The sequence below is a fragment of the Lissotriton vulgaris genome, chromosome 3_1 (genome assembly GCF_964263255.1).
Source record: "Lissotriton vulgaris chromosome 3_1, aLisVul1.2, whole genome shotgun sequence".
NCBI lineage: Eukaryota > Metazoa > Chordata > Amphibia > Caudata > Salamandridae > Lissotriton > Lissotriton vulgaris.
Window position 1 is genome coordinate 1,009,292,595 of NC_141689.1, and position 22,182 is coordinate 1,009,314,776.

Below are 22,182 nucleotides of genomic sequence, written 5' to 3' on the forward strand. Positions count from 1 at the left end.
AAAGAGGAAGTGTAAGTTCAACATCAACCAAAGAGCCCCCCGTTCAGTTTCCGTTGGGAATCACTTTTGATTATAAGGAAGTTTTAAAGGCCATTAACGATAGTGCATCGGGCAAAGCACCCGGACCCGATGGGGTACCCATCGATATATATAAAAGTGAGTTAAAACTTTGGGCTCCCCTCCTAACCAACGTTTTGAATAGCATTAACACCGTAGGTTTTATAGCTACATGGCCCGAGGCAATCGTGGTGCCAATTTTTAAAAAGGGCAATAGAAATGATCCTGCTTGCTAACGTCCAATTTCACTTCTGGACACATCGATGAAGGTAGCAGGCGGGATCATCCTAAATAGGCTCCAAGATTGGTCGGAAGAAAACAACACCATAACCCCTCTTCAGTATGGCTTCCGCCAAGGGAAGGGCCCAATAGAGCAGAGTTTAAACCTGGCTCTGCTGGTCGCTAAATATACAGAGGCAAAGCATGAAAGCCTACACATAACATTCGTAGACCTGACCTCTGTCTTCGACTGCGTGGACCACATAAAGCTTTGGGACACGCTGAAGAGTTTAGGCATAGATAACAAGATCATTGTTTTTATCAAGGAGCTATATAGAAACGCAGGGGCAAGAGTCAGATATGGCAGAGACGGCCAATGCTCAGAAAGGTTTCACATCAACAGAGGTGTGAGGCAAGGGTGCATTCTTGCACCCATCCTTTTTATATTACATATAAACACAGTGGTGGAGAATATGAGGAAGTTTCAGTTCGACTATCCATTAGTGGGAGGGACTACCATACCAATCCTCTTATATGCAGATGATGCCGCCATACTATTGCGGACTCCCATCGGCATGCAGAGGGCGGTGGTGGAATTTTCCAACTACATGAACACTCGTGGGTTAACAATTAATGTAACAAAGACTTATTCCATTAGATGCGGCTCTCCTGGAAAATCCCCCAAATCAATCTTTTTAAATCAGAAAAAGATACATAATACTGCAACTTTCTGTTATTTGGGAGTAAATTTCGACAACAAGGGAAACTGGGCTAAGGCGGTCCATGCTAGAAACCTAGCATTCAGTTGAGCAACCGGAGCATTAATAAATTTTTCAAGGAAACTCGGTGGCCGTCCGGTCAAAGAACTTACACAAATTTACAAGGCTAGATGTGTTTCTACTGGTATATACGGCGCCGGAATCTGGGGTTTTACAAATACCAAGCAGATACAATTGACTGAAAAGAATTTTTTACGGTATCTGCTTGCCACGCCAAAATCATTATCTATTTTTTTCAGCCACAGAGAATTGGGGTTTTCCTATGTAGAGGACACGATTAAAGCCAATCCCCTTCTTTTGTGGCATAAAATTTGGACTATCCCGGAAACATCACTGAACAGGGAAATTGTTTTGGACTGCCTAAACTTAGAGGGGGTGCGAAGTATCAAATGGTTGAACCACGTGAGAAACATGTCTATAAACATTGGCCACGAAGAATATTTTAAAGACCCGCTGCGCCTGGAAACCATCTCTAAGCGCACCCTGAAAGAGACTATAATGGAACATCTGGCCAACAAAAGGTGGTCGAGCGAGAAAGGAAAAAACATCAACATATTAAACGGCGTACCCATTCAACAGGAAGGAATGAAACTCTATTTAACCATGGAGAGCAGTCCTTATTCCAGAATGCTATTGACCAGGTTTCGGGCTGATACATTCTTCCGTTTGATAACATTCCCTAAATGTAATGACTGGGGTAAACAGTTGGAAAGGTGTCCCTGTGATGGGTCTTGGAATCAATCAAACATTCATTCTATCCTTTTTTGTCATTTTTATTTGGCCCCTAGGAAACAGTTTTTAAAACGTATATTTACCAAGTGGGGTATTAGAGGATGTCATGATGCGTACTGCAAACTGAAGTAACTAGAGACTGTTCTTGAGATAAAGGCAGTGGCATCTTATTTGAAGACCATTATAGCCCTCAGAAAGTCCATGTAACGTTCAATGAATTTTTGTAATTATGTTTTACTTTAAAATGAACTTGAGATAGGACATTTCTTACATTTTAACCATTGTAATAATGAAATTCTTTTAAATGTTTTTTTTTTTTAAAACAGATTTTATTGGTTGCATGATAGAAACACATCAAGTAATTCTCTGACCTCCAGAGACAATCACCAGAACAAATAATCAATGACTGTTACATGCAAGCATTTTCTTAGGCGATTAAGCAGTTGAATAATCAAACAAATAAATGTCTTGTTGTACAAAAACTCCCCCGCCCTTCCCCACCCACCCTCAACTCCCCCCTCCCTCCCGCGCGTGCCGCTGCCTACTCCGTCCGTGTCATGCCATGCGTGTTGCAATGTTCGCCATAACATATGTTATCTGACTGTCAGATTAACTGTACGACCTCCTCCTCCGGGGGTGGGTCCAGGTCCAGGACCCGATAGTCTGTCCACCACTTCCAAATTCTCTAATGCTTGAGAGGGCACCCCCGTGCAACAAATACAGGCTGTTCCAGGCCCATACAAAAGTCCATTCCATTCTGCCAAGCTATGAAGGAAGGGGCGCGGGGCGCCTTCCAAGATCTCGCAATGTCCCTTTTGGCCAAGGTCAGCCCCAACAGTAGTAAATGACGCTTGTATCGGTTGCCCCCCACTCCAGCCAGCACATGAAGAAGAGCCAGTTAGGGTCCCTCTGCAGCTCCCAGGCCAGTACCTCATTCAAACACCGAAACACTCTGTCACAAAACCGCTGGAGAACCCTACAGGCCCACAATGTGTGTAGCAGCGTCCCCACCTCTGTGTTGCACCTAAGACAATTCGGGGATGCAGTCAAACCCGCTCTCCACAAGCGCTGTCTAGTGTAGTATGTACGGTGAAGGTACCTGAATTGTATCAGTCGCAAGCGCGTGGAAATGGCCGCTCCCCTGGGCCCTTCCAAGGCCTCCACCCAATCCTCCTCGTCTAGCTCCCCAACATCCCGCTCCCACTGGGTCTTGAGATGGGCAAGTCTGAGGCGCTGTGTCGCACAAGGGTTTGGTATATGCAGGACATCTTTTTGTCAGGCAGTTCTCCCATGAAGACCTTGGCCTCTATAGGACTAAAGTCCGGTATATCTTCCACTCCCTGGAGATACGGGGTCAGAGCATGTCGGAATTGGAGGTACTTGTAAAATTGGGCGTGTGGCATTTCGAACTCCTCCCGCAACGTGGCAAAGGACTTGAGCACCCCCCCAGACATGACATTACCCAGGGTAGAGATGCCTATTGCGTCCCAATGTCGAAAGCCCACTAGGGCCACTAGTTGAGGCAATCTCTCATTCTGCCACAATGGGGTCTCCAGGGTCAGGACATTCCACCATCCTATCCTGCGCAGGGCCTGCCACCAGATCTGAAAGACCACCCGCGTGGCGGACGGCAGGGATCTCCGAAGAGACGCCGAGTACAGTAGCATGTGTAGGGAGGCAGAGCCCATGAAGGATCGCTCCACCACATAAGCAGGATCACCCCTGTCTGCGTACCACCAGTCGTTCAGTACTAGTAGGTGGGATGCCTGATAATATGACAGTACGTCCGACGTGGCAAGGCCTCCTGTATATGTGGAGCGGAAGCAAGTCCGCAGCGCAACCCGTACCGCGCCCCCCTCCCACAAAAAGCCACTCAACGCCGCGCTCAGGCGTCGGAACCAAGTGTGTGGAACTAACGCCGGATGGTTCTGTAATTGATACAGTAAGCGTGGGAGCGCGACCATCTTAAAAATGGCAGATCTGCCCTGAATGGAGAGTGGCATCCTGGCCCATGCCTTGAGATCTTCTTATGTACGTTCCCAGACCGGGGTAATATTACGCTCCAGGGCTACAGACGCATCTTCCGTGAGGTATACCCCAAGATATTTCACACCGTCTACAGTCACCTAAAGCCTGTAGGCCAACTCACCCAGTGGTTGTGGACCCCCTAGAGTCCAGAGTGTGGACTTCCCAGGGTTCATATGAAGCCCCAACGTTTCTCCAAAAATTTGCAGGATCCGCATAATGCGAGGCCTCGAACGATCCAAGTTGGTGAGAAAAAATAGCACATCGTCGTGTATAGGGCTATTCTATCCGTCACACCCGAAGACCACTGAAAGCCCCTCAACTGAGCATCACGCCGTGAGGGGTTCCATTGCAAATGCAAAGAGGTACGGGGAGAGGGGGCACCCCTGCCTAGTCCCCCGCTGGATACTGAAAGAACGGGAGACTCCACCGCCGACTCGCACCGCTGCCGTCAGGTCGTATATATGCCATGAATCGGGGACCCAGATTCAGGCGGCCCAAGAGAGCAAACAAATACGTCCAGCTCAAAGAGTCGAACGCCCTATCCATGTCCGCCAGTAGCAGCGCAGCCCGCTCTCCCAGACCCCGCCAGGCCGAAATCGCAACTTAGGCTCGCCTAATGTTATGTCGAGTGGCTCGCTGGGGCATAAAGCCGGCCTGGTCCGGGTGGACCAAGTCCGTGATGTGGGGCTTGAGTCTGTTAGCGAGGGCCTTTGCCAATATCTTGGCCTCAGTATTAAGCAGTGAAATAGGTCGGTAGGACTTGTGTCTCTCCGGGGGGCGCCCCGGCTTCAGAAAAACTACTACCTCCGCATGTCTCCAGTCCGGAGGCAGCGTACCCTTCTCACGTGCCTCCTCGATAACTGGCCGGAAGTGGGGTGTCAACAGCGTCGCATAGTGTCTAAAAAATTCGCACGGAAACTCATTCGGGCCCGGTGCCTTGCCCGGGTTCAGTTCACCCAGGGCCGTGGCCAGCTCGTCATCCGTCAGTGGCCGGTCTAGTGTATCACGAACCTCATCCGAAACGGCCCTTGGCGGAAGATCATCTATGAATCGCTGCACCATGGCGGCATCTAGGCACTCCCGGGGCGCATACAGGGTCTCGTAGTAGGAGGCAAAGCTACCCGCTATCGCACCGGGCTCCAACAGCGGCTCCCCATCTGGGGCGACTATCTGGGGCAGTGGCTGTGCGTGCATAATGCCCTGACACAGGCGATGAAGCATTTTGCAAGACTTCTCGCCCCATTGGTATATGCGGCTCCGTGTGGCTATCCAAGCATGGCGGGCCTCATCCAGTAATATCGATGTATATTGCTGTTGCACCAGCACTAGCTGACGCCTTTTCCGTTTGCCATCTTCCCCCCGACCCCTGCGCTCTAGGTCCTCCAATTCTGCCTCCCGCCGCACCAGGTCCCTATGCCTTTCCCTCCTCGCTGCTGAGTACCACGAGATATCGACACCCCTCATGGTGGGTTTCATGGCCTCCCATAGCACTGCCGGGGATGCCACTGAGCCCACATTGGTGGACAGGAAGTGTGCAAGTTCACAAGTAATGCGGGCGCGATAGGAGGGCTGCATTAACTGCCAGGGCGACAGGCGCCACCTGAATGGATGCCTGGTGCGCCCAGTGTCGACCAACACAGAGATGGGAGAGTGATCCGAGAGTGCCCGTGGCAAGATGTCCACTGACATGAGCCTGCTGGCCATTGCCCACGGGAGGAAGTTGTAGTCCAGGCGCGAGAATGAGTCTCGCGCAGAGGAGAAGTATGTGAAGTCCCTACGCGACCCTCGCATGTACCTCCAGGAGTCAATCCAGTCCAATCCCATGACCATTGCCTTCAGTCGAGATGCCTGCCCCTCCCTCCCCGCCACTTCACCTGCAGCGCCCCGCCATCTGTCCCATGATACGTCCATAACGTTATTCCAGTCCCCCCCCCACAATCGATAAAACTGTGGGCATGTCAACCCATAGGGACATCAGCTTCTCTACCAGGGCCCATTGCAGTGGGGGCGGCGCATACACACTACCAAGGATAACCACCTCACCACCAATCTCACCCTGTACGAACTCATACCTGCCCTGCGCATCTAGCCATGTGCGTCTATGAGAAAATGGAACTCTACGATGGATCAGAATAGCCACACCCCGCGACCCCCTCGTAAAGCCTGCATGGAATGCCTGTGTGAAGCCATTACGCTGGAGGCAGAGCGCCTTAGTACCCAATAGATGGGTTTCCTGAAGTAGCAATATGTCAGTTCCCCTGCCCTTGGCCCATGTAAACACCGCCCCTCTCTTCACCTTACCAGCATTCCTCGCACATTCCAGCTCAGTATGCGTGTCCCACAGGGACCTAACCGAGGGCCCCCAGCATCAGATAACATTTATGTAAAGGCATATAACTCACACATGTCATACAACAGGCAACAACAGCAGCAGCCACCACGGATCGGACGCAGCACATTACGCAGCACATTACACACAGACCCTTCCCCTGAACCAGAACAGCCCCAATCCCCAACAAACCCCCCTCACCCCCACCCTGCACCTCCCGAACATGGAAGCACCTGGGTATGCAGCGTTTAGAACGCAAGCATTACAACGGAATACCTTTAGAACGCGGTCGTAACAACGAAAGTTGTTACCACGCATTAAACTGGGGGGTGCTCAAGGATAGTAAATGATTTAATTTACTATCCCAACACCTTCCCTACTATCCACGGGGACTGGTGTTGGAATAGTAAATTAAATTGTTCAATTTTGCGCCCCCCCAGCGCAATGCGTGGTAACAACTTTCGTTGTTACGAATGCGTTGTAAAGGTACGCGTTTTAAATGTATGCGTTCTAACGTCATACATCCAAGCACCTGTCGTGGTCGGGGAATGGTCCTTGCCCCAACGGGGAGCCAGGGAGCACCCCCTCCTATGGATCCCCTCAGCACAACCCAAGTCGAACTAGGCTGTGGCCCCCTCCCAACCCTGGGTAAGCATGGCTTCCAGCCAAGCTAAAGCACCCTGGTCAAAGAGAACTGTCAAACGAATGAGCAATTGTTCTTTCTTCCCCACAGTCAGGGCACATCTTCATTTGCGTTCTGCGATTCCTTGTCTTTGCGCGTTTTGGATCTCGATTTTGAGCTGCGATTCGATCGAGATCTGCCTCGACGCCTGCGCTGATCTTCAGGACCCCTACCCGAGTGGCCCCCGGTCGAGGAGTCAGATTCACCGCCTTTTGCCGTATTGACTTTCACCCTGACAGTCTCATCCGTCCACTGAAAGACGGCCTCGGGGTATCAAAGAAGAGGGTGTGAGACTGGAAGACAACCCGCAGCCGAGCCGGGTATAGTAGGGCATAAGGTAGCTTCAGGCCCCGGAGGCGGGCCTTGGCCGCAGCAAAGGACTGTCCCTTGACTGCGTGATCGCGACCAATAGTGCAGCATTGTCCGGCACCGGAGGTTGCGTCCCTTTTGCGGCCGCGGCCTCGGTAAACTTATCAATGGGGCCCTGTTTGCCCTGACTTCCACTGCCACCCCGTGTCATGGTGTTGTGGGGGAGTGGGTCCCCTCACCGGCCGCTCGCAGTTAAGGCCGCTCAACAGGCGTCGCCCGTGACCAGATACCCAGCGACAAGACGGCGGCCCTGGGATGGATGCGCTCACCACAGTCTGTCAAGAGCAGCTTCGCCCCCCAGCCAGTGCCCCAAGATCTCTAGGTAGCAATATAGGGTCACCAGGCTCTTGCCAGTGGGGGGGGAGGGGGGCCCACCACTCAGTTCACTCCACAAATGTCTGGCTCTAGGGTCCAATCTGACCCCTGAAATGTGGCAGGGCCCCGCCGACCCCGGGAGCCCCTACTGTCCGGCCACCCAAGGCCCACCGCGGTGACCAGTAAGCTCCGGTCCTGCCCTCCTCCTAGCTGGGCCTGGGTCTCCTGGGTAGGGCGGCGAATCACCGTTCAGGGATACAGGCCGAGGTGAGCCCGGCGCCCGATTCGACCCCCGAATGGTAGCGTGGCACTGCAACCTCTCCTCCTGTCCACCCACTAGGCCCCACTCTGACCTTGGTCAGCTGCAGTCTCTCGCCAGGACCAGGCTCGTTAGGGCAGCGCTGCTCTCCCAATGCCGATGGTGGCCCTCTTTGCGGGTAAAATGGCGGCCGCGCTCCTCAGCTCTCCCCGCTGCAGGGACCCACCGAGCCCGCTCCGCAGCCGCCACCCGCGGCGTCGCCCTGCAGGGACCGCCCCTCCTGGGGCCCGGGCCGTCGCTACACTGCAATTTCGAAGCTCCGGCAGCATACGGCGCAGGCTCCCCAGCAACTCTCGGCGCAGCCCTTCTTGCCTGGCGGGACGCTCTGGAAATCGAGGCCCCGGCTCCAAAGGCTGCACCAATCAGCCCGGCTCGCGGTTTCCCTCTGGGACGCCTCACTGCCTCAGAACACAGTGCGGGCGGCTCCGGCCGTGGAATTCAAGTGTCCCGATGTTAGGGACTGGACCCAACTGCAGGGAGCTTAGAATTTTGACCAGGGTCAGGATATTCACGGAAGGATGTTGATCAGCTGGTCGGAGCTCCGGCTCTACGCGACCGCCATGTTCGCTGGCCAAGCCACGCCCCCCTTTTAAAGGTTTTTATTTGCAGTTTTAACTGGAATTTAATTTTTGTGCTTTTATGATTCTGTATGCAAAATCGAATAAAGCTACTTTGAAGTTTGACTTAAACAAAAGCCAGATCTATTAAAGAAATGTGATCTTGTTTTGCACCACATCATGCAGACAAATGTTACATTATCTGTACTTGTCAAACGCACTATCACCGTAAAGGGGGCCTGCCTTTGGTAGGTTGGTCAAATAAAAAAAAAAAAAAGAACAGTTCTGCCACTTCTTGTGGAATTCAAAAATAGAGGATGAGGTTCACTGTCGAGTGGGAGGTCATTCTACACTTTAAGAGCGATGTAAGAGAATGCCTGACCTCCTGATCTGGTTCTGAATATGCATGGAATATGTGCCAGTGGAGTCCTTCAGAGCTGAGGTGTCTTGGTGGTTGGTGGAAGGAGATGCACCTATTCAGGTAGGGGGGACCTTTGTTGTGTAGTGCCTTGAATGTGTGTGAGGAATTTGAATTGAGCATGTTTGTGTATCCAGAGCCAGTGCGTTTCCCTGAGTTGTGGTGTGGGTTCTGTGTGGGAGGTTGACAGTGAGTCTGCTTCAATTTCTGAATGCTTTGTTGTCTTCTAGTGAGTTGCTTAGTGAATCTGATGTAGAGAGTGTTCCCATAGTCCATCTTGCTGGTGACTAGGGCACGAGGAACACTTTTTCTAATGTGTCTTTGGAGCCATATGAAGATCTTCCTCGGCATCTTCAGGGTGCGGAAGTAGGATGCAGAGACTGTTGACTTGTACGGTCATTTCCAGTTTGCTGTGATGATTATTTTGAGGTTCCTGGTGTGGGTTTTGGGTGTGTTTCCAAGTTTGGCTGGCCACAAGTTGCAGTCTCATGGTGAGGTAATATTGCCAAAGATCACAACTTTGGTGCTGTCGGTGTTGAGCTTTGCACAGTTGACTTTCATCCAGTCACCGACTTTGATCATGCAAGCGCTGAACTTGTTTCTTGTGTTGGGGGATTGCCCGAGAAGAAGAGTAGAAGTTGTGTGTCATATGCGTAGGAGAGGATATTAATTTTGGTTATGTGGGTGATGATGGCTAGAGAGATCCTGTGTGGGTTGAAGTGGATGGGTCTGAACCGAACCTTTAGTCACTCCGCAGATGTGTTTGCAGGCTTCCAAGGATTAAGTTTCCCGGCTGACAACTTGTGTTCTATCCATTAAGAAGGATCAGATACAGTGGAAAATGAGTCATTCTATGTCAATCTTCTACAGGCGCCTGATGAGGATGGTGTGTGAGAATGTGTCAAATATCGTAGAGAGGCTAGTAGAATAAGGGTTGCTGTGCCACCTCTGCCAAAGATCATGCAGATGTAATTTGTGGCAGTAGTAAGTGCCTATTCTCTACTGTTTTTGGGCTTGAATCCTGACTTCCTGATGTTGAGGAGCTGGTGGTTGTTAAAGTGGTCAGTAAGGTGTCAAATGATTAGTTTATATAAGACCTTTGTCTGGAATGGTAAGAGGGAAATAGACCTTTAGTTGTAAGTGTGGATGTGTCATCAGATGGTTTCCTGAGTAGGAGCATGACAGTGGCATGTTCCCAGGCGTCTGTGAATGTGGCTGAGTCATTGGTGGCATTCAGAATGATGGATGTTAGTGCTTTGTTAATCAGTAGAAGTCCTTTGCTGAAGGAGTGGTGGGGGCAAGGGTCAGGTAGAGCCCCGGAGTGGATGGTCTTTATGATGGCAGTGTTTTTGATGGTGGTGATGCAGGCGATGAAGTCAGTGGTTGTTCATCATCTGTGATGGTAAGTTATGTTGTGATGGTAATGTGATCTGGTTGTGCGTCTGCAGACGAGAATTCCGCCTTGGGAGAAGTTATGTGTGATGTGTTTCTTGAATCCATATAGCTGATGGAGGTGCCCATGTAGATGATGTATCTGAAGATATCTTTTTAGACGATGGTGGCACTACCTCTGGGTAGTGCCCCTCTGTAGAGATGTCTGCTGCCAACCTTGGGTTTAGCCATGTTTCTGTGAGAAAAAGTGAGTCTAGAGCATGGTTGCGCAGTAGATCCTATATCTTTGTGGTTTGGTGAGTGAGCAGGTGTTGATGAGCATGAATGCAGGTGTGGTGTATTGTTTGAGTGGTGATTGGTCTTTGTCAGTGTGTGGCTAGTTTTAGTGAGTGTGAGCGAGTGGGGTGTTGGGTGCTGTTGGTGCATGAGTGGTGGGTTTAGGGTGTGGGAGAGTACATAAGAACTTGCAGGAGGTGCATGTGAATGTTCCTTCCATGTTGTATGCTGTGGTGTGCAGTTGTGTGGTGAGCTGGAACCAAGGTTAAGAGCATGGAGCAGCGCAGAAGGGTAACGATGCTAAGAGGTCCCACTAAAATTCCTAGCTCTGGAAAGTGTAGAGGAACAGATGGGCTTTTCTTTGGTGTACATCAAGTGCACCAGAGACCCATTCATGCTGCAGCTGCCATTGAATAGGTCCTGGAAGGAATAAGGCATATAGAGAACAATAGCCGGGAAACCAGTAAGGTCACATCCTTTGCAGTTGAATGATGGGAAATCCAGTGTTGTTACTTCTTGTGCAGATGGATGAAGGGTTCAAGTGGTATGTCTACATATACCGACATATAACATATACGTTTAATCCTAAGTAAATATACTGTGTGGAGTATTTAATGGTGTTTTCATTGTGTTACTCTGTGTGTGTGTGTATTGTAAAATACTTTACATATTGCCTCTTTAGATATGCCTGACTGTTGTGTGCCAATCTACCAGAGGGTGAGCATGTTACAGTTTAGTGTTATCCTGAATAGAGTGGTAGTTCCTGCTTGTAAAGTGTTCTTACTCTGACAACAAGAAACCCCTTTTTTAACTCCACTCCGGCTCAGAAACGGGAGACTGTTTGAGATGGCTTGAATGCTGACATGAAAAAAGATAGACAGGTTAACCACATCTATGTGCCTTTTGAGGCATTATATGCATTGTGGTACTGCAACCTTTGTTGAGACCAAAAAGGATAACATTTAAGAGTATGCCCTTATTGCCCATTCCTTGCTTATTTATATGGCTGTACTTTCTTTTCTTTTTAAGAGCTCGGCTGAGCCCCACGTACTTCTTCCACATAATCGCTACGGATACAACGGATGTCCTACTAGATGTTCTTCACTTCACGAGTCCTGAGGAAGACCCTATTCTAAGGTTGAATTTACCTAGCACACCCAAAGGGGTCGAAACGTCGACTACAATTGCTACACAAGCCAGGACAACTGTAATAATTGTGACAGTGTTCATATAGGGGTATGTGTTCGATGCAACGAATTGACCTTTTTTAGAAAGGCCAGAGCAGCACCAATTTGCGATGATGTATACATGTCACACTACCCTGTCCTTGTCCACCCCCACTTGCTCATGCTAATCACTTCCACACTCCTTTCCCTTTTCCCCAAACCTGAGCACCAAATTTCGCAAATGTATGTTTTTGTTTTCAATTTCAACAAATTATCTATTGTGTTATCATGGTTTTGAATAATTTTGACATTTCAAATAAATTGCATTTAACTGTGAATGGGCAATCCAAAGAATTTGGCTTTGAGAATGCGTTTGATTTGCCTCAAAATAGTAGAACATTTCTTTTTGGTAAATACATGCTACATGCCAAAGAAGAATCGCAACATGGTCACATCTTGTTGGGAACAGGTAGCTGACAGTGCTTGCACATTATCTGGGTCAAGAGTCATTCCCCCATCAGAGAATTTTTGGCCAAAGTCTGGTCTTATGAAACTCACACTATTCCGCCTTCAGAGTGAGACCTGCATCAGTAAGTAACTGGCATACTTGTGTAGGAGCCTTGCCATTCTTCTTTTGCGTTGCTTCAAATACAAGTATGTCATCATTGTAATTAGAAGCATGCATGACAGGTTGAATTATTCAATGTATAACATCCTGAAATATTTCTGCAGCAGACGACACTTCAAAACTCAACCTTTTGTATCCGAACAAACCAACATGAGTTGAAACAGTAGTTATGTGCTATAGTTCTCATCCATCTTGAGTTGATGATATTCCTTGTTCAGGTCAAGACAAGAGAACACTTTGGCACCATTCAGTTGCATGATCATGTCTTCTCTGTGTGGACCAGGATGTCTTTCTCTCTCGATAGCTTTGTTGGCTTGGCACATATCAACACAGATGTGCACTGTACCTACACTGTCCATTTTTGACACAACCACTATGGACAAGACCCATGGCGTAAGACCAGTGATGCCCTCATTGATGTCATGCTTCAACAGCATTTCTAATTATTTCTCAATGGCTTCTTGCAAGTGAAAATCAACTCTGACTCTGCGGATTGTCTTAATCAATATGAAGTTGCACTTTCATTGTCTTGAGCCTTCCCAGGCCATGCTCTAACGACTGGAAATGACTCAAAATGTCAGATTGAGTGTGAAAGTTACAATTGCGACATATCAGTCCCATGTCAGCAGCCGTAGCACAACTGGGTAGGCATGCGCTTGATGAACTTCCTTGAAGAACGTGGATTGGCACATGCACTGATACTGCTCTATGTTGCATTATTGCTGTGAATTAACCTTGAATCTGCAATGCTTTAGAACCAGCCCATGGATATACCTTTGTGTTTGACAGGATGAGGCATGACACAGGCGAGAAGAGATTGAACTTCTTTATTGGCATGATGCTAATTGATGCGCCACTGTCTATGATAAAGTTTATGGGGTAACCATTGACTTTTATTGTTATCTTGGGGCGGTGCCCAAATGAATTCTTTTATTTCATTTGTTGCTTAGCCTTTGTCTTTAGTTATTCCTTTCAAATTGCCAAACCTACATTTGCCTTTCATTCCTCGTTTGATATCATCATCGCACACCGATCTGCTTCACCGGCACTTGTTAATGACTTTTTAGGGTGTTTTATAGGATTAACTTAATGACGATCGACTTTGGCTGCTTACTACTTGAAGCAAAGGGTGTTGCTTTGTGGCCTAGTGGGCACAGCAAGAATGCTTCTAAAACCTTCTGGCACCCATTTTCTATTCTCAGGGTGATGTATTTGGTTTTGCTTTTGATTTGCAGACTTTTGCAAAGTTGTTCTCTTTCCTGCAGACGTTGCATGTCTGTCCCATGGCTGGACATGTACCTTCATGGGAAAATGAAAACCCACATCGGAAGCACAACTTTTTCTTCTCTGTAGACATTGACTTGCGCACATCTTACCTTGTGCTTGTGCCTGCTTTTCATGATCAACGTTGATTCACCTTGCACTATTTCAGCTTCCATATCATCTACTAGTCAATTGGCACATTCTTCTGCCCTTGTGGCCATTAGCACTTTCCCTAAACTGAGTGCCTCTCTCAACATGTGTCTTCTGAAATGAGTCTGAAAGACAACCATCAATGACTTTAAGGTGCATGGCTTCTTCATCATTGAATTTACTGAACTTGCAGTGTTTGATAACATCAAGTCTCTCTACAAACTCACCCATCCAGCAAGTTATCTTGCTTGGAGGAAAAGTACCTTTCATAGTTAACATTCAGCATCAGATTGAATTTGGATTCCAACACCTCTGTGATCTGATATTACGCTTTGCATCATCTTTTGACATTTTTTTTATTACTTCTCCCACTCCGTTACCAGCAGGTTCTTTAAGTACTTAATGAGTTTCTTATTATCTGCTTCTTTCAGTGCATCCATGAAGTCATCGACCATGTTGATCCATGTAGTCCACCTCCCGCCAATTTTCTGGTTCTTGGCTGTGTTAAATGGAGGTGGTGCTTTCAGAAACACAACTGCATCATACTTCTCGCTCATTTCTACTGCTGTCATTATGCTGTTTGGATGACGGATCCTGGTCCCCCCATACCTGGCTCCTCTGCAAGCACCAGCCATGCTTGAGTCATCGCACCCAATCGGAGGTCGTAAGGCCCCATCTTCTTTCTTGATGGTAAGTAACGATTTCATTTCTCCCACCTGGTTGCTGTTGCATTTGGTTTTTGCAACATACTTGGTTGTCGCTGCCTTCAGCATTTCGCTATGTATTGATAATGGCTCTATGTAATGGTGCAGTGCAATATCTCTTCCTTCAAATTTACCAGTTTATTTTGTCAGGCTTTCTGAATGCGCTCCTCTGTAGGGCCTTCACTTTCTTCTCAGCTGTGTTTGGGCTGGAGCAGGGCTTCAACTCCATATACATTCACTTCAGACTGCTTTTCATCGACTGGGGTGCCTGTTGCGCACAAAGCACTTTGCTGTACCATGGCAAACTCTCAGAGAGAGTAGTCTTATTTCTTTGTGGCACGTATCCCCTACAAGTTGCAATATGTAGGCATGGGCGGAAAATCCGTTACGCTCGCGGATTTTGCGGATTTTCGGTAAATTCGCAATCTGCGAGATTCGCGAATTTCCCGCAAAATCCGCAAATCCGCGAGCTGCGGATTTTTTGCTTGTGTTCGCACTGCTCGTGGCCCGCGGCGCGGGCAGCAACAATCTCGCACTCGCTAAATTACAAAAATTACAATTGGGGAGGGGTGAAGGAAGTTGACCAGTCTCCAACTTCCTGTTCCTGTCCAGCAAGCTCCTCCCATTGGGGTGGGGTGAAGGAAGTGCCCCAGTCTCCAACTTCCTGTTCCTGTCCAGTAAGCTCCTCCCATTGCTTAGTCCATTTCCTGGCCACTTTGAATTCGATCTTGACTGGGAAGGATTACTTTTTGTGGATGCTGCTGGATATTTGGATTTGAGGCCTTTTGGATTACTTTTGGATTCTTTCACAAGTAAGTTGATAAGTTGATGTTGTTTTTTTGTGGTGATTTATTTTTGTGTGTGTTTTTCGACTTTTTGGGGTGGGTTTGGGGGCTGGCTATGTTGGTGGGGGGCCATTTTGAGGCATGGTCCTGCAGGTCCTGGCCATGTGGATGGGGTCAAGCGGCCATTTTGAAGTCAGGCAGTGTGCTTTGTGCCCTAGGCCCACCCAGTCTGCTCTGATTTCTTTCATGATGCCCAGGGGGCCTAGAACTCCCGCGGATTTACCGAAAATCGGATTTTTTTGCTTGTGTTCGCACTGCTCGCGTCCCGCGCAGCAACAATCTCGCACTCGCGAAATTGTAAAAATTACAATTCTGCACATAAATTGAAAACCACCAGGCTTAGTTATGGGTGCATGCATGATACAACTGTTTTGTTGAATTTTAACATGATTCTGGCCAGGGCATGGATGGCATTGGATTGTGGTGATTTTTGTGTGTTTTACGACTTTTTGGGGTGGTGTTGGGGGCTTGCTATGTGGGTGGGGGCCATTTTATTGCCTGGTCCCGTGTGGGTGGGGGTCTAGGGGCCATTTTTAAGCCAGTTTGTGTGCTTTGTGCCATAGGCCTGCACCCAGTGTGCTCTGATTTCATCCATTATGCCCAGGGGGCCCAGAATCGGTCTGTTCGCGGATTTTGCGGGTTTTTCGCCACGTTCGCGTCGTGAAGCAACAATCTCGCACTCGCGAAATTGCAAAAATTGCAATTCTGCACCAGAAAACCACCAGCAGGCAGCATAAACCTTCTGAAACTTGATGGATGGCTTTGGATATTGGATTGTGGTGATTTGTGTTGTGTTTTTTGACTTTTTGGAGTAGGGGTTGGGGGCTGGCTATGTTGGTGGGGGCCATTTTGAGGTATGGTCCTGGCCATGTGGATGGGGGTCAAGCGGCCATTTTGAAGGCAGGCAGTGAGCTTTGTGACATAGGCCTGCACCCATTTTGCCTTGCTTTCACCCATTGTGCCCAGGGGGCCCAGAATCGGTCTGTTCGCGGATTTTGCGGGTTTTTCGCCACGTTCGCGTCGTGAAGCAACAATCTCGCACTCGCGAAATTGCAAAAATTGCAATTCTGCACCAGAAAACCACCAGCAGGCAGCATAAACCTTCTGAAACTTGATGGATGGCATTGGATATTGGATTGTGGTGATTTGTGTTGTGTTTTTTGACTTTTTGGAGTAGGGGTTGGGGGCTGGCTATGTTGGTGGGGGCCATTTTGAGGCATGGTCCTGGCCATGTGGATGGGGGTCAAGTGGCCATTTTGAAGGCAGGCAGTGAGCTTTGTGACATAGGCCTGCACCCATTTTGCCTTGCTTTCACCCATTGTGCCCAGGGGGCCCAGAATCGGTCTGTTCGCGGATTTTGCGGGTTTTTCGCCACGTTCGCGTCGTGAAGCAACAATCTCGCACTCGTGAAATTGCAAAAATTGCAATTCTGCACCAGAAAACCACCAGCAGGCAACATAAACCTTCTGAAACTTGATGGGTGGCATTGGATATTGGATTGTAGGGATTTGTGTTGTGTTTTTTGACTTTTTGGAGTAGGGGTTGGGGGCTGGCTATGTTGGTAGGGGCCATTTTGAGGCATGGTCCTGGCCATGTAGATGGGGGTCAAGCGGCCATTTTGAAGGCAGGCAGTGAGCTTTGTGACATAGGCCTGCACCCATTTTGCCTTGCTTTCACCCATTGTGCCCAGGGGGAGTCAGTGGTACATGAAACTACAACCCTCTCTGTGGGCTCTCTTGGATCAATGTTAAATTCCTGTTTCCCAAAAATTTAGCAATTCTTATTTTTGATATTTCCATATTGTGGTGTGCACGTGTGTATTTATAAATGCCTACTTGCGAACTATTAATTGAAGCGCTACATATGCAACATATATTTAACTGATGTTCCTCTGTCTTCGTTTGCTTTTAGGTGCACAAAGTCAAGAACTCCGCATCATCGTTGAGCATCAGTGCCAGGAAGAAGTCCTGCTGCGGCCTGCTGTTCCGACATCTGAAGAAGAAGGGTCCAAAAAGAGGTGGCCGTAGCTCCTCTTGCAAGAAAGATGTCTCTACTAAGGAGAAGAAGAAGCAAGTGGCACCACTTACCAAGGAGACTGGTGCCTCGACCACTAAATTTTTGTGGAAAAAAGAAAAGTCCACCATGAGTGCTGCACAGGTAGCCTGTTTAGTGGTTGAATCACCAACGACCAGTGATGTTGGCTCATCACAAGAAAGTAGCAGCACACAATCAACACAGGTTGTAACTCACCTCACAAGTACTATTCAACAACCAAAGCCGCAACAACAACTGCATGGGCTACTGGTACAAGCACAAGTACATGCGCAAGGAGCTGTCCGAGAAGGAGCTGTCCGAGAAGGAGCTGGCCGAGAAGGAGCTAGCCGAGAAGGAGAATGCCTAAAAGGAGCTGGCCGAGAAGGAGAATGCCTAAAAGGAGCTGGCCGAGAAGGAGAAGGCCGAGAAGGAGCTGGCCGAGAAGGAGAAGGCCGAGAAGGAGCTGGCCGAGAAGGAGCTGGCCGAGAAGGAGAAGGCCGAGAAGGAGCTGTCTGAGAAGGAGCTGTCCGAGAAGGAGAAGGCCGAGAAGGAGAAGGCCGAGAAGGAGAGGTACATGGAGAGTTGAAAGTAGAGGTCAGTGAAGAGGCCCATGTAGCGGCGCATGGAGCGGTGCAAGTGGCCACAATGGTTGTTCTTCCAGAAGTAGGGGCACAGGAGGAAATTGACTTTGGAGCCGGGGTATCATGTCAGGAAGACGAAGCCACTCCTCCTGATGATTCATTTTCTCCCAGCTCCCCAGCAAGGAAAAGATCAAGGAGGGTGTGTAGAAGTTCCTCTTCAAGCGCCGCTCCATCAGATGATCTGGATCTAGAATGGCAACCATCTCCGACGTCTGAGAGGGAGGCACACCATGAGCTGAGAAAGGTATCAAATGTTAAAAGGAAGGGCCCAGGAAAGCTCATACTTATGGATCCGAACGTCGGACTTGATGAAGTGGTGCATTCTGATGTTGATGAACAGGATGACAGCAATGACCTAGTCATCACACACGTCATTCCAGCCACACCGGCCATGCAGCAGACAGACATTTATACCCTATCCCGACGTCATGCTGAGCGTGACCCTGGCGACGTGGCACTGGTAGCACCACCAACGCAGTCAAGTAGTACAACAAGTTCAACAAAACCTACAGCTCCCATATTTTCTCCCCAGAGGGGAACTCCATCCAGCTCGACTCCCTCAAGTAGGGTTGCTGCAATAATTGCACAACCCAGTAGATGTCTGCAAGGCTCATCCACCACTGCTTCATCTGGCATTGGCAATATCATCTCGTGCGGCAAAACCAGAAGTTTCCAGTCCCCAGTTTGGAACTTTTTAGTGTCCATGCAAAGCATGATTATATAGCCGTTTGTTCCATTTGTAAGACTAGAGTTAGCCGTGGTAAGACTGGTACCAACTATGGTACCGGAGGCCAGATAGGTCATCTTCAAAGAAGGCACGCTGTCGAATGGTTTGTGCACCTAGCAAATATCAAGGGAAAGCAATCCCAAAGGGCAAGTGGCCAAAATATACCCATACTAGGTGTTTCATCTGAAGATGACGGGGAGGTAGAAGAAGCGTCAGACATTTGTCCGGTTGCACCCAGTACCCCTGGCAGCACCACACCCTCCGGAACACATAGGAGGCACACTGAGAGTCTGGGAGACACACCAATGCGGAAAATGTCAACACTGAGCACAACTGGGTCGAAGAAGGCATCAGCATCATCCAGTAAATTTGTCCAGCGCACCATTACAGACATGTTCTCCGCAGATGCGCCATTTCAACGCAACCACCCAATTGTGCACCTGTATAACACTAAGCTGGCTAAAATGCTAGCGGTGGACCTTCTCCCTTTTTCGTTTGTCGAAGGTGTGGGTTTTCTTGAACTCGTGGCAACACTGGCCCCTAAATGGAAGGCTCCTAGCCGGTTCTATTTTGCAAGGGTTGCTGTTCCAGCACTACATAAAGAGGTGCTTGAGTTGGTTGGGGCAGCTTTGCAGAAGAGTGCTGTTCACACTATACACCTGACAACAGACATGTGGACCAGTTTTCAAGCCCCATCACTGCACACTGGGTCTCTTTTTCAGGGGTTGCAAAACAGATAAATGCAGGTGGTGACTTGGTCGAGATTTTTAAGAGTGCTCGTAAACATGCAACATTAGCCATGTTTGGCATGGAGAAAACTCATACTGCAGACAACATTTTGGATGACTTTAACAAAAAGGTCTCGCAATGGCTGCCCCCAAGAAATTGCAAGGTTGGTTATGTTTCTACTGATAATGGCAGCAATGTAGTTAAGGCCATGGAGGACGGTGACTATTTCAGAGTGCCATGTTTGGCGCACTGTATGAACCTGGTCGTGCAAAAGTTCTTGAAAAAAGAACCTGCAGTCGAGAAAATACTGACCATCTGCAGAAGAATATGCACAAATTTCAACCATTCTTTTAAGTCCCGGAAGGAGCTGAGGCGCCAGCAAAATGTACGTAGAATGCCAGTGAAAGCACTTATCCAGGAGGTGGCAACAAGTTGGAACTCAACCTTCTACATGCTTGAGCGTCTGCATGAGCTGTTTCCAGTAGTCAATGAGTATTTCTACAACCTGGGTGGTGATACGACAGAAATGATGCTAGCGGTGGAGCAATTGCAGCTAGTTAAAAGCCTGACAGACATGCTTCGTCCTTTTGAGGTCTTCACGCGTGAAGTCAGCAGGGAGGACTGTTCTTTGAGCAAAGCTATCCCATTGTTGCTGAAGCTCGAGCACCAAGTCAAGGTGGTGTCTTCAAAATTAAAGGATGCTGGAAAGAATGAAGCATATGAGTTGGCGCAGAGATTATTACAACGCCTAGTTAGCAATGAACAGCTTGTAAATATCAAGAAACAACACACTACATTTGTGCTACTATTCTGGATCCACGTTACAAAAAGCCATTGTTTGGCAAAGTATTAATTCCTTTTCAAACTTCAGATGTTACAGAGTACAAAGGTTGGCTAGCTCAGTCAGCCATTCGTTTTGAAAGAGAGCGGAAGGAAACTGTAGGAGAAGACAGTACTAGTGAATCAGCAGGCCATCAGGCGTCCCAAAAAAGCACTTCTGCATCTGTGCCTGTGGCAGAAGTGAGTGTCTTTTCCTCTGAGCCGTTAACCACACCAGCAACCGTATCATCTGCACCAGGCCCAGGCGATATGTCTGAAGAGGCTTGGCCAAGTCAGCTAGGGTTTCCTTGTCCCAGAAAGGACACAGAAGTGCAAAGTACAGGAATCCGGGAGAACATTGTTTCAATGGTGCAGGCCTACCTGGATGACTCAACAGCGGTCAATATTACTGAGGACCCATTGGCGTATTGGCATGGGAAAAGAAACATATGGCGAGAGCTCACTAACCTGGCTATCAATTACTTGTCTTGCCCACTCGCAAGCGTGTCTTCAGAACGTGTTTTTAGTTCTGCTGGTGGCATTGTGACTTCCAAAAGGTCCCGCCTCTTGCCCGCAAATGTGGAGCGGCTCGCCATGATAAAGATGAACCAGCACTTCATACCACCAGATTACAAAGTACGAGAATGCACGCAGGAAGAAGAGGACACCGACCTACCTGAGGAAAGTTCTCCTCAGTTACCAGAAGTACTACCGACTGAATTTGCAGAGTATGAGGACGTGTTCTGCTTCCCTGACAGCGAGTTCTGAAAATTAGTCAATGATTCATTAACTTTATTTTTCGTCCTTATTCACTTTTATTCCTGTGTGTCTGTCTTTCTTTGTTTAGCAAGTGCTTGATCCCATTCACAACAAAACTGTAATCACCCAATCAAACAACAAGCCCATCAGCAGAACTGTCTTGATTTTGATGCCGCAGCATTCCTCAGGTTCACAAGTTAGTTGCCAAGAACTCAGTCCTGGTTATCTATCCTCCTCCTCCAGACTCACCCTATCCATTTCCCGTAATGCTGATGCCTGGATTCCGCACAATGAAGAAACGTACGTTGACGAGTCCCCTAAAGAGTTACTGGAAGTAGTGAGTCCTCATTTAAATACATTTTGCTAAGTGTGGCTTTTTTCCCGGATTTGCTTTTTGGCTGTTTGGGGGTGTCAAACTTGTTTGCGCCTGGGTTTACGGGTCTTGGCTGGGCCATTGCTGGCAAGGTCTATTAAGGGATTAAATTGGTTAGGAGGAAATGGGAGGTGAAAACGTTTAGGCGTTATTGCTCGCTTGCCTGTCATAGGGTTGCTGTCTGTGGGGCTTCTAGGGTTTTGGGGTCTGTGAGCACGGCTGCCACATTTCCAATGTTGATTGCTTTTGTTTTGCAGAAAATCCACGCCGGGAAACTCCAGTTGGGGCCCTGCTGCAGAACGCTTTAGGACACTGTGAATTCCAGGTGGAGCCAGCCCTCAAACACAAAATACAGGTAAGATAAGCGTTTGGATGGGAGGTAGTATAATGGAGTATTAGGAGAGGCGAGAGAGTGACAGTGGTACTAGTAAAGTCCTAGGATTCTTGAATTAACAAACTCTGTGACAGGCATTTACTTTGGAAAACATTTGGCCAATTATACGTGAACGTTTAGGCGTTATTATTGCTCGCTTGCCTGTCTTAGGGGTGCTGTCTGTGGGGCTTCTAGGTTTTTGGGTGTGGGTTTTGGGGTCTGTGAGCACGGCTGCCACATTTCCAAGGTTGATTGCTTTTGTTTTGCAGAAAATCCACGCCGGGAAACTCCAGTTGGGGCCCTGCTGCAGAACGCTTTAGGACACTGTGAATTCCAGGTGGAGCCAGCCCTCAAACACAAATTACAGGTAAGATAAGCGTTTGGATGGGAGGTAGTATAATGGAGTATTAGGAGAGGCGAGAGAGTGACAGTGGTACTAGTAAAGTCCTAGGACTCTTGAATTAACAAACTCTGTGACAGGCATTTACTTTGGAAAACA